This window comes from Chiloscyllium plagiosum, unplaced genomic scaffold, assembly GCF_037043375.1.
Source record: "Chiloscyllium plagiosum isolate Xiang-an unplaced genomic scaffold, Cpla_swu_hap1 HiC_scaffold_3, whole genome shotgun sequence".
NCBI classification, from domain to species: Eukaryota; Metazoa; Chordata; class Chondrichthyes; order Orectolobiformes; family Hemiscylliidae; genus Chiloscyllium; species Chiloscyllium plagiosum.
Genome location: NW_028270141.1, coordinates 16,273,120 through 16,284,358, shown reverse-complemented (window position 1 = coordinate 16,284,358; position 11,239 = coordinate 16,273,120). Strand labels below are relative to the sequence as shown.

At 41.0% G+C, this 11,239-nt stretch overlaps 1 long non-coding RNA gene across 1 annotated transcript; it reads right to left on the bottom strand.

Annotated features, from left to right (window-relative positions):
- Window positions 1-980: 980 nt before the first annotated feature.
- LOC148150524 (uncharacterized) lies at window positions 981-10,598 on the bottom strand. Its single transcript, XR_015752436.1, has 3 exons — window positions 10,388-10,598; window positions 5,125-5,212; window positions 981-3,010 (listed from the first exon to the last, which is right to left on the bottom strand). It is a non-coding gene; the product is annotated as an uncharacterized LOC148150524 (long non-coding RNA).
- Between the last annotated feature and the right edge of the window lie 641 nt (window positions 10,599-11,239).

Below are 11,239 nucleotides of genomic sequence, written 5' to 3'. Positions count from 1 at the left end.
TTGACTATTTTCCAAAAAAGCAGATGATTCAATCCACAAAGACTTGGATTTGAAGGAATTTGGGCTTGGATGGGGAGGAATTTGTTAAGTGTGTTCTGGAAACCTTTCTCAATCAATTTGTATATGGCTGTACTAGGGAAGATCAACTAGGGGAAAGTGAGGACTGCAGATGCTGGCGACCAGAGTTGAAAAGTGTGGTGCTGGAAAAGCGCAGCAGGCCAGGCAGCATCCGAGGAGCAGGAGAATTGACGTTTCAGGCTTTTCCAGCAACGCACTTTTCAACTCTGTACTAGGGAAGAGGCAAACTCACCCTCCTCTTGGGATATAAGTCAGGGCATGTCACTGAGGCGTAAATTGGGGAGCACTTTGGGATCAGTGATCATAATTCAATTAGTTCTTAAATAGTATGGAAAAGGATTGGTCTAGTCCACAAGTTAAAGTTCTAAGTCCAGCAAGGCCAAGTTTAATGGTATAAAGAAGCAATTTAAAAATGTTGATTGGGTTAGGCTGTTCACATATAAAGGGACATTTGGCAAGTGTGAGGCTTTCAAAAGTGAGATAATGAGAGTTCAGGGCCAGCACATTTCTTTTAGAGTAAAGGGCAAAACTGCCAGGAATAGGGAAGACTGGATGAGGCTCTATTCCAAAAAATAGGAGGCCTATGTCACATATGGGTAGCTGGGATTAAGTGAATCCCTTGATAAATATAGGGGTTGGAGGAATATACTTAGGAGAGAAAAAAGGTCTGTAAAAAGGGGAAATGAGATAGCTTTGGAAGATAAGGCAAATGAAAATCCGAAGAGATTCTATTAGTATATTAGGGGCAAAAGAGAAATTATAGAGAGAATAGGCCCCTGAAAGATCAACAACATCATCCATGTTTGGAGCTACAGGAGATGTGTGAGTTCCTAAATGAATATTTCTCATCAGGATTTACTATGGAGAAAGACATAAAGCTGAGGATCTCAGGGAAGTAAAAATGACATCTTGAGAAACATGCACATGTCTGAAGAGAAGGTGCTGGAGGCCTTAAAATGCATAAAGCTAGATAAATCCCCAGGACCTGATCAAATGTATCCCTGGACATTGTGGGATGCGAGGAAAGACATTGTGAGGCCCCAAGCAGAAATATTTGTATCATTAACAGCCAAACTTGAAGGGTGACTAATGTTGTGCCAATATTTGAGAAAGGCTGCTCTGGTCCAAACAGAGAGTCCTGGCTGACAGATAGGAACAGGAGTGTCAGGGGTTTGGTCACTCTAGAAGCCAGCTCTGAACTAGCTGGGCCAGTGTTGTGTAATATACAGATGTAAGTAAAGGATGACTTGGTGATGGGATACCGGCCTTGCTGGTGTTATTTCAGAAACCTGCAAAAATGGGACAGATCACGTTCAGGTTTTTTATCTTTAAAAAAAGTTTAGACCTCCTGCTTTAATTGCTTCAGCACTCCTTCTGTATGGGTGGACAGTTGGAGTATAAATAAATAAAACGTTTATACTATTGAGTTTATGAAAGATGTGGGAAAACCGATTAAGGTTATTAAGTTTAGTTTTGACTTCAGAACAGAAGGTTCAAGGTTTCAGTGACAGTTGATACATTGGATTTGATTTTCAAAACCCCCAAGATATAGCAATTATTCTATTAGATTGGGAAATAACTCTTTTGTTGAAAAGGTTAGGAGTCAAATCAGGAAACTGCAGGCCAGTTTGTTTAACATCTGTCATTGGGAAAATGTTAGAAAGTATTATCAAAGTTATAGTGGGGCATTTGGATATGTTCTGAGTAACATGATTATGTGAAAGGGAAATCATGTTTAACCAATCCATTGGGGTTGTTGTGTGGCTATAACATATTCCACTGATAAAGGTGGGTGTACAGTATCTAAATTTCTGGGAAGTATTTGGGAAAGGACCACATCAAACATTGTTATGAAAAGTGAAAGGTCATGTTGTGGGGGTGGGGGAGAAACACAAGAGAATATTGATACAAATAAACAGGAAGGGTTTCCACTTACCACAATATCCAATTAGTTTGTGAGGACAATAAGAAATTCCTCACAAAAGTACCACAGAAAGTGGAAATCTGAAAAAAGAAGGTCATGGAGGAGCTCAGCAGGTCTGGCAGCTCCTGTGGAGGGAGAAAGAGTGTCAACTTTTGAGTTCAATATGGCTATTCAGGGTCTGATGTAATCATATTGGACTCCATGTCAACTCTGTTTCTCTCTACACAGATGCAGCCAGTCCTTGAACACTTTGTTTTTATTAAAACATTTCCTTTAGTACATTTTTGATTTCCTGGAACTGCCCTGCATCCACTGCCAGGCCAAGAACAGATGATCTATTCGTTTATTGCTTCATTTTGTTTGTGCTAATGAGCAGAGTACAAAGTTGTATTTGAATGTCGTTCATAGCAATTTAAAAGCACTCATTCACAGTGAAGCACATTAGATGCTTTGAACTTGACAGATGCATATAAATTGAACTGAATTTCCAACCTTCCAACTAGAATAAAACCTACTTAATAAGGAAATTTGTACACAATTTATATTGTCAAATGCAGTTTTGGTTTAGAAAAACAATCATTAACCACTACCTTTCTGTATCTTAGCATCCCACTCTCCCACTGTTTCACATAATCTCTGAAAATGCTTCTCACGTAACAGCACAATTTCTTCCTTTCTTTAAAAAAAAGAACACTAGGCTTTTCATCTCACTTATGTTTCCAGCATGAATCTTAATGATTTTGGTGTGGTATTTCCACCCACTTCTAACATCATTATTGGGACAAATTAACATTTCTGACAGAAGATACAGACGTAGTTCAGTCCTTAGGCGAAGCGCTAGACATCTTGAGAAATGTAAAAAGTCTGGAGAACCAGCTTTATTCTATTGGCATATACACTTCCTGGACGTCACTCACAGGAAAATCGGTGCTGTTCCACGTGACTCTCTGAAGTCTAAGCAATAGTTCCCACTCTCAGCTTTCGTGGTTTCATTCTCAATTCTTCCTCCTGTTACAATATTGTGGATAATAATCAAGGGTGTGAATATGAGTTTTTTTTAATGACACTGATGTCATTTTAGTGCACTCAACATTTTTAAATATTATAGTGTTGGACAGGGGGTTGTTTGGATGGGGAGGTGGAGATGGAAGGACAGCTATCTTTTGGATTGAAAGAGCATTTTAAAGGAATTTGGTGAATATAGAAACATTTGGGAAGTAAAAGAGGAAACTTTAGACTTCCCAAATCAGGTACTTGACAAATTACTAAATTACAAATTGTTTGATAGATGGTATAATACTTGGCTGTAAATTGAATACATCCATTTTATTTGTTATTCATAAACACACAAAAACTGAATGACATAACTCTGAGTTAACAGTTGATATTTTTCTTGGCTATTTAAAGCTTTTTAAAAGTTTAGATTGAAGGCAATTCTTTTTCAGTTACTGACTCTTCTGTGATCAAAGGAAACAACACTTCCAGAATAATTTATCATGTCAGTCATATTAAAATAATAATGTCTAAACCTTGCATGTGGTTCAAGGAGTCGATATTATTACCTATAACCATATTGTGACTATTGCATTTAAACAAATCTACAGATCCTTCGGTCCAACTAGTCCATGTCGACCAGATATCCAATACTAATCTAGTCCCATTTGCCAGCATTTGGCCCATATCCTTCTAAACTCTTCCTGTTAAATGTTGTATTAAATGTTCTATTAAATGCCTTTTAAATGTTGTAATTGTATCAGCCTCCATACTTCCTCTGGCAGCTCATTTCATACACACACTACCCTTTGTGTGAAAATGTTGCCCCTTGGTTCCCTGCTAAATCTTTCCCCTCTCACCCCAAACCTTTGCCCTTGAGCTCTGAACGCCACCCCATTCCCCACCAAGGCAAAGACATTGTCTATTTACCCTGTCCATGCTCCTCATGATGTTATAAACCTCTATTAGGTCACCTCTCAACCTCCAACACTCCAGAGAAAACAGCCACAACCCCTTCAGCCTCTTTCTATAGCTCAAATCTTCCAACCCTGGCAACATCCTTATAAATCTTTTTTGAACTCTTTCAAGTTTCACAACATCATTCCTATATAAGGAAGACCAGAATTCATGCAATATTCCAAAACTGGTTTAACCAATACCCTGTACAGCCGCAACATCACCTCCCAACTCCTATACTCAATGCTCTAACCAATAAAGGAAAGCATACCAAATGCCTTCTTCACTATCATGTCTACCTGCGACTCCACTTTCAAGGAACTATGAACCTGCACTCCAAGGTCTCTTTGTTCAGCAACATTCCCAGGACCTTACCATAAAGTATATAAGTCCTGCTAAGCTATACAGCACCTCACATTTATCTAAATTAAACTCATCTGCCACTCCTAGGTCCAGTGGCCCATCTGATCAAGATCCTGTAGCTCTCTGAGGTAATCTTCTTCACTGTCCACTACACCTCCAATTTTGGTGTCATCTACAAACTTACTGAACATACCTCCTATGTTCACATCCAAATCATTTATATAAATGACGAAAGGCAGTGGACTTGTTGGAACTTAGGTTCTAGAGTTGAAGAATAATTATAGCTTTTAAGTTTGATTTATATTTCTGTATTGTGTGTTAAGACGCAGTAGCAAAGACATGGTTTTTGAGTCTCATTTTAGAGTGTCTTGGCCGATGCTCACCAGTATCAGTTGCACGTGTGTAGCCATCATAGCCCACGGTGACCAAACGGTGAGTTCCATTAATTGGGAGGGTTTCCATTTCCATCATGTCCATCTGCTTCCTTTAGCCAAAGTACCTACAGATGCTGAAATGGCTTCACACACAACTTGACTTGTAGCTATTAGTACTCAGCTCACGTCACAACTATCTGATTCATCAGGCTCATTTGATTCTTCCCAATTCACACCTTCTTGAACTTCTCAAGTGAAACATGATCTATGTGTGCCAGCCTAACCTTTCCACTTTCAAACATCTTGTCTAAGTATGTACAGCGACCATGAGTCTTTCAGGTAGCCCCTTCAACCACTAATGATGTTTTTTCACCTTAACCTTCTGAATAATTTTTTTTCTTTTTTCTGTCATTTTACATCTGTCATGACTCTTACCATGTAGCTTGTGCTTTTTTACTCTTGACTCTGTTGAATGTGGCTTCAGCAAGCAAAACTTCATTCTAGGTTGTCTTCAACTGGAGTTCTGCTGGTAGTCGTGATGTGTGTTGTGATAAATAAAAAAAAGTTTGTAATTCAATGGTATCCCATGGTTGCTTTCAATTTGCAGCTAATGTTTGATTAACAAGAACATTGAACAATTTGTACGATGCATTCCACAGCTCCATTGAAGCAAAATGGTAAAGTAGAACAAACATGTGGAATGCTGGAGAAACTCAGCAGATCTGGCAGTATCTGTGGAGAGAGAAACCAAGTAAATGTTTTGAGTCCAGCATGACTCTTCTTCAGATGATGGGAGAGTTCAGTAATTGAAAATTACTGAACAAATTTGAGGTCTGTTATAAAAAAGCTTCCTCTGGGATTCCATAAGTGGTAACCAAGCTTTCAAATATCAAGAGTGTTGTTAGGTATTTGTTTGATTGACTGGATATTCCTCAACACTCTTTGAATCTATCACAACGATTGCCAGTCAAATTCTGCTGAATCAAATACCGCCTATGTCACATTCCAGCTGGTCATTTCCAATGTTGTTGTTTTTTTCTTTAGCTGGAGATAATTAACATTGCTTTCTTATTTGCTCAATACAGGGAGCTTCTTCTTAGACAAAATAACCAAAGATCTACAGGTGCTGGAAATCTGGAACAAAAACCCTGTAGTGATTGTAACGAGATCAGCTAGCTGGACATGAGGATGGGGTGGTATAGAGAGTGAAATGGCATCAGGAATGCCAATGTTGGACATGATTCTGCCAAGTGAGAGACGGAAATGGCCCCCTATTAGTACAAGGCATGGTGGAATCAACAACCTTCCAGCTAAGCACCATCCTCATGAGCCGACCCATTTGTCCATCTTCCTTCCCACCAATCCGCCCCTCCCTCCCCTCTGACCTAACACCTTTACCCCCACCTCCAGTCACCTATTGCACTCTCAGCTACCTCCCTCCTAGCCCCACCCTTCCTCCCATTTATCTCTGCTCCCGTCCTCATTCCTAAAGAAGGGCTTTTGCCCGAAACATTGATTCTCCTGTTCCTCAGATGCTGCCTGACCTGCTGTGCTTTTCCAGCACCACACTCTTGGCTCTAATCTCCAGCATCTGCAGTCCTCACTTTCGCCATGGTGGAAACAAGGTCAGGATTAGTGACGTATATAGTTCAGGGAGGTGTGCCAGTCCTGACTAAGGATGTGGACCATATCCAAACCACGAATTCACAACCAGAGCAGGAGCAACATGTACCCTGCCCCCTCGGAACAGACATAATGGCTGCCAAAATGCATGTTTTCAGTTGCTCCATCAAGTATTGTCAAGTCTTCACAATCAGAGTTGGACATGATGGATGTAGCTGCCTTGATACCTTTGCAAACAGAGGAAGAAAGTGAAATTCTGCCAAGGTGCTCCCAGCCTTGGCACTGCCAAGGCTGCCTGTATTGGACACCAAATCGGAGTAACTTGGCCCTGTGCTAAAACATCCCAGGAGATTGCCCAAGAAAAGTAACTCAGCATTAGAGGCGTAGTGATTATAACAAGGTCAGCCAGCTGGACCTCATACAATATGAGTTCCCTGATTGAGGCTGTTAATCTGGTCCAGTAACTGTAAAAAGGGAAGAGTGACAGATGCTGACACTCTGGTAACTGACTCTGAATGAGGCTGTAGTAAAGTCAAGGACTGTTCATATGTAAATAAAGGGCAACCTGGTGACAGGATACGGGCCTCAGTGGCTTTATTTCAAAACCAGTTCTGAGGAAGGCTCACTAGGCCCAAACTGTTAACTCTGCATTTTCTCCACAAATGCTGTCAGATCTGCTGAGTTTTTCCAGCAATTTCAGTTTAAGCTTCTCACCAGACACTTTGACAAAATCTTCCCTAAGTGTTAGTGATCATGGGTGACATTTTCAAGTCCCCAGCGCAGTGATAGAAACAGTGACATGGTTAAATTAATCACATCAGATTCTCACCACCAATATAAACTGCAGTGATTGTTCTCCACCTTCAGGTGATGACAAACCTATTTGCACGTTTTTGCAACTCATTAAATCCACAATTTACTGGAATTAGCTTCCCTTTCCCAATTAACTGTTATCCAATTGAGAAACATATCATTTTAGAAACCCACCAGTGAAAAGAAGTCATTAACGTGGTGAGTTTTACTTCTTTGTCCACCTCAATAAGTAATTGCTGCTTTGTCCTTGTGATAATACAGCATTAGAAATGCTCACATGGTAATTTCTCCAAGTAGAGCTGATGCATCCAAGTGGATCCAGGTAACATGTTCTTCCTGGGCCACCTCTAAGTCAAGTGGTACTGGGCAAACAAGAGTCAGCTTCTGGCTGGATGGCAAGCTTGGACATGCATTGGCAAGGGCCTCATATGGATAAGTACATGGGACCATGAAGGTGGTAAAGGTGCAGCATTGTTTGTATGGCCTGAGGTTGCAAAAGCAATTAAATGGAAGATGGATAAGGTCGGAGAAGGTGCTCCAGTCATTCTAGGAGAGGGTGATAGAGTGTTGTAATCCAGTTTGTCAGGGAGTGGGCTGGTTAGTGTTTGGGGTGGTGGTGGTGCACTGCAGTCAGTCTGTGAAGATTTGTTCTAGTTCATGCGGGGATTATCATGAATGTCAACGTGCAGGAGTTTGTGAGGATTAAACCTTAGCAGGGACAATGGAAACTTGGTCTGAAGGGACAAGTAGAAAGTTAAGGTCCTCAATGATGACAATGATTAGAACATAAGAACTAGGAGCAGGAGTAGACCATCTGGCCCTTTGAGCCTGTTCCCCATTCAATAAGATCATGGCTGATCTTTTCATGGCCTCAGCTCCACTTACTCCTCTCACCATAGCCCCTAATTCCTTCACTGTTCAAAAAATTATCTATCATAGCTTTAAAAGCATTTACTGAGGAATCCTCAACCACTTGGGCACTGGGCAGGGAATTCCATAGATTTATAACCCTCTGGGTGAAGAAGTTCCTTCTCAATTCATCCTAAATCTGCTCCCCCTAATTTTGAGACAATGCCCTCTTATTCTTGTTTCACCTGCCAGTGGAGACATCCTCTCTACTTCCAGCTTATCTATTCCCTTCATAATTTTATGCGTTTACATAAGAAACCCCTGATTCTTCTAAATTCCAATGAATATAATCCCAGTCTACACTATTCCCTCCTCATAAACCAATCCCCTCAACTCTGGAATAGACCTAGTGAGCCTCCTCTGCACCCCTCTAGTGCCAGTCCATCCTTTCTCAAGTAAAGAGGCCAAAACTGCACACAGTCCTCCAAGTGTGGCCTCACCAGCACCCTGTACAGCTGCAACATAACCTCTCTGTTTTTAAACTCAATCCCTTTAGCAATGATGGACAAAATTCCATTTGCCTTCTTAACTGCCTGTTGTACTTACAGACCAACCTTCTGTGATTAATGTACAAGGGCACCTAGGCCCCTCTGCACAGCAGCATGCTGCAACTTTTTACCATTCAAGTAATAGTCCATTTTACTGTACTTCCTATCACAAAGGATAACTTCACATTTATTAACATTGTTATCTATCTGCCAGACCTTTGCCCACTCACTCAAACTATCCATGTCTCTCAGCAAAGTTTCCCAGTCCTCTGCATACAGTAGACAGAGTGAGGAAGATAGTGGGTAGCCAGAGCAACAAAGATGGTGAACTGCTGAGGAAAGAACAGAATGATGGAGGGATGGTGGGCAAAGTGTTGATTAGTGCTTATCCTGTGAAAAAGCTGAATCTGAGAATGCTGAACATTTCTCTGGCTGTGCAACACCCTAATGGCCTAGAGTACCACTGCCCCACAAAAGCCCATGTGCAACACTCTATTAATGCTGCAACCAAACTGGGAGGTGTTTTTTGGTTGTAGGGTTATACCTCATGACCCTCCCTGGACGTTTACCAATAAACCTGTTCAGAGATTTTAAAAATTTATTTTCTAATCAACCCATTCAGAGCTCTCATTACATAATGACACTGAAGCAGGTGGGACTTGAACCCAAGCCTCCTGGGTCAGAATAAGGGGCACTACCACTGCACCACTACAGCCCTCCAATTGATCAGGGAAGTTTTGCAATTGACCTGTTCAGAGATGCTATTGTGTAGCTCTGGAGCAGGTGAGACTTGAACCCAGGCTTCCTGGCTTAGAAGTATGGACAACACCGCTGCCCTTACAAGTGCCCTTACACAAGTGATCCTCCCAGAACTTAAACTACGAGTTTTCTGATAACATCATGTTCCAAACCGAAGTTGGACATCTTTATCCATTAAGCCCTGCATATGTGGATAGATAATTGGATGAAGCTGCCCTCAACTGTTACATTGCCAGCACTTCAGCACCTAATGAACCATATTCAGCTTTGAAAGGTTTCATTCGGAACAAACTTCCCACTCACCCAACTCTCAGTCTGCTGTCATTCAATGGACAACTTCTAAAAGGAAAACATTTTGAGAACTGATTGATTTAATTAGGATTTCAACACAAAGGGCAGATAGAGATATGAAGAACAGCAATAGTAAGCTTTTGTAGTCCGTCTTATAGTTTGGAAATTGCTGCACTTGAAAGTAAAAACTCTGTGCAGACTTCAATTAAATTCTATTGATATTTGTAACTGTACAAACTCAGTTGATGAAATGAAAGCTTTTCATTATTAACAGATTGCACGGATACCTTTGGGAATTCTAGTCTTGCTAATACAATTGAGAACGTGGGAGCAATGTAGATGGAGAGGTATCAGTGTGAACACAGGAGTTTTATTTTTTTATTCATCATTTATTTTTGTGCTAAATCAGCAATAAATGATTCTGGTCTTGTAGTGATGGTCTTGTAGTGGAGGAGGCAATATTGGGATGGGGTTGGGGCGGACAATACAACTCATGTGAAGTTTGCTGTATTGTCCTTTTTTTTGCAGTTTCCATTAAGAACTTGGTGAACTCTGAAGGCTATCTGAGGAGAGCAGCAGAATTCTTTCAGTGGTTCTGAGTTGATGAATTTGGCAAAGGTCGCACAAAGTTGATAAGGCTACAACTAATTCCATCCTCTCATTAAATTTGACAGTCCTCAGACAGCAGTTGGCTAATGTCTCCAAAATGGGTGGAAATTGCAATTTTCTTGGGATTTAAAGGGCAAAGAATTCTAGATATTTTTGGGTCAGTATGCTTTGAAAAAAGGTAGTCACGTCTGAAAAGCCAACATTACCTATGATGTTTCCCTCTTATCTCCTGCAACATGATCTTTCCTAATCCTGTACACTCCTCTTTATAACATAGGAAGGCATGCAGTCTGTTGATTGGAATTTCTTCTATTGAGAATTGCATTTATTTTCACCATAACTTGCAAGAGAAGTCTTCAACTGACACCCATGTGAAATTTTACCAAGATTCAAATATAGTAACAAGATATTAGTAGTTTTCTGAGTATGGTTTCAAAACTGAAAGTGGTAAAACTTTCAGAAGATCAGGCTGAACCTGGGGAGAGAGAGACAGAAAAGCACAATTAATATATCAGTTGATGGCTTTTCATTGATACAGATCAAACACCATGTGGGCTGACTCTTGTGTTTAACTCTGAAGTATGAAGTTTTTTTGTGATAAACTTTTACCACGAGACACACCAGGCAAATCCATTAGATCTTGCCAAACTCACCTTGTTAACTGTCTAATCTGCCTCGATGGTTTCCCTTGTGTCAGGCCCCATCTCACCAAGCACCATTCCCAGAACAATTAGCCACTCAGCAGATATCCCAGAATTCACCGGCATCCCTTGCACCTAAACACCTTTAAAATCCCATTGTGCTCTCGAACAAGCACTGTCAATCCGAAGCAGCCCTGTACAGTTTGTGATGTTTGACAGGACAAGTGGGGAGAAGTTGCTCCCCTGCAGTGTGAGAATGAAGCTGGAGATTGTATTGGATGGGGTGCTGCACAGGAAGGGCTTTCCCTTCCCCTTCCCCTTACCACAGGAGCAGCAGTAGAGGCCACAATACCATACCATGCCAGCCTGGTCTATGGTTGGTCCCCGGGTCAGTGCAGTGTCAGCCCCTACCTGGAG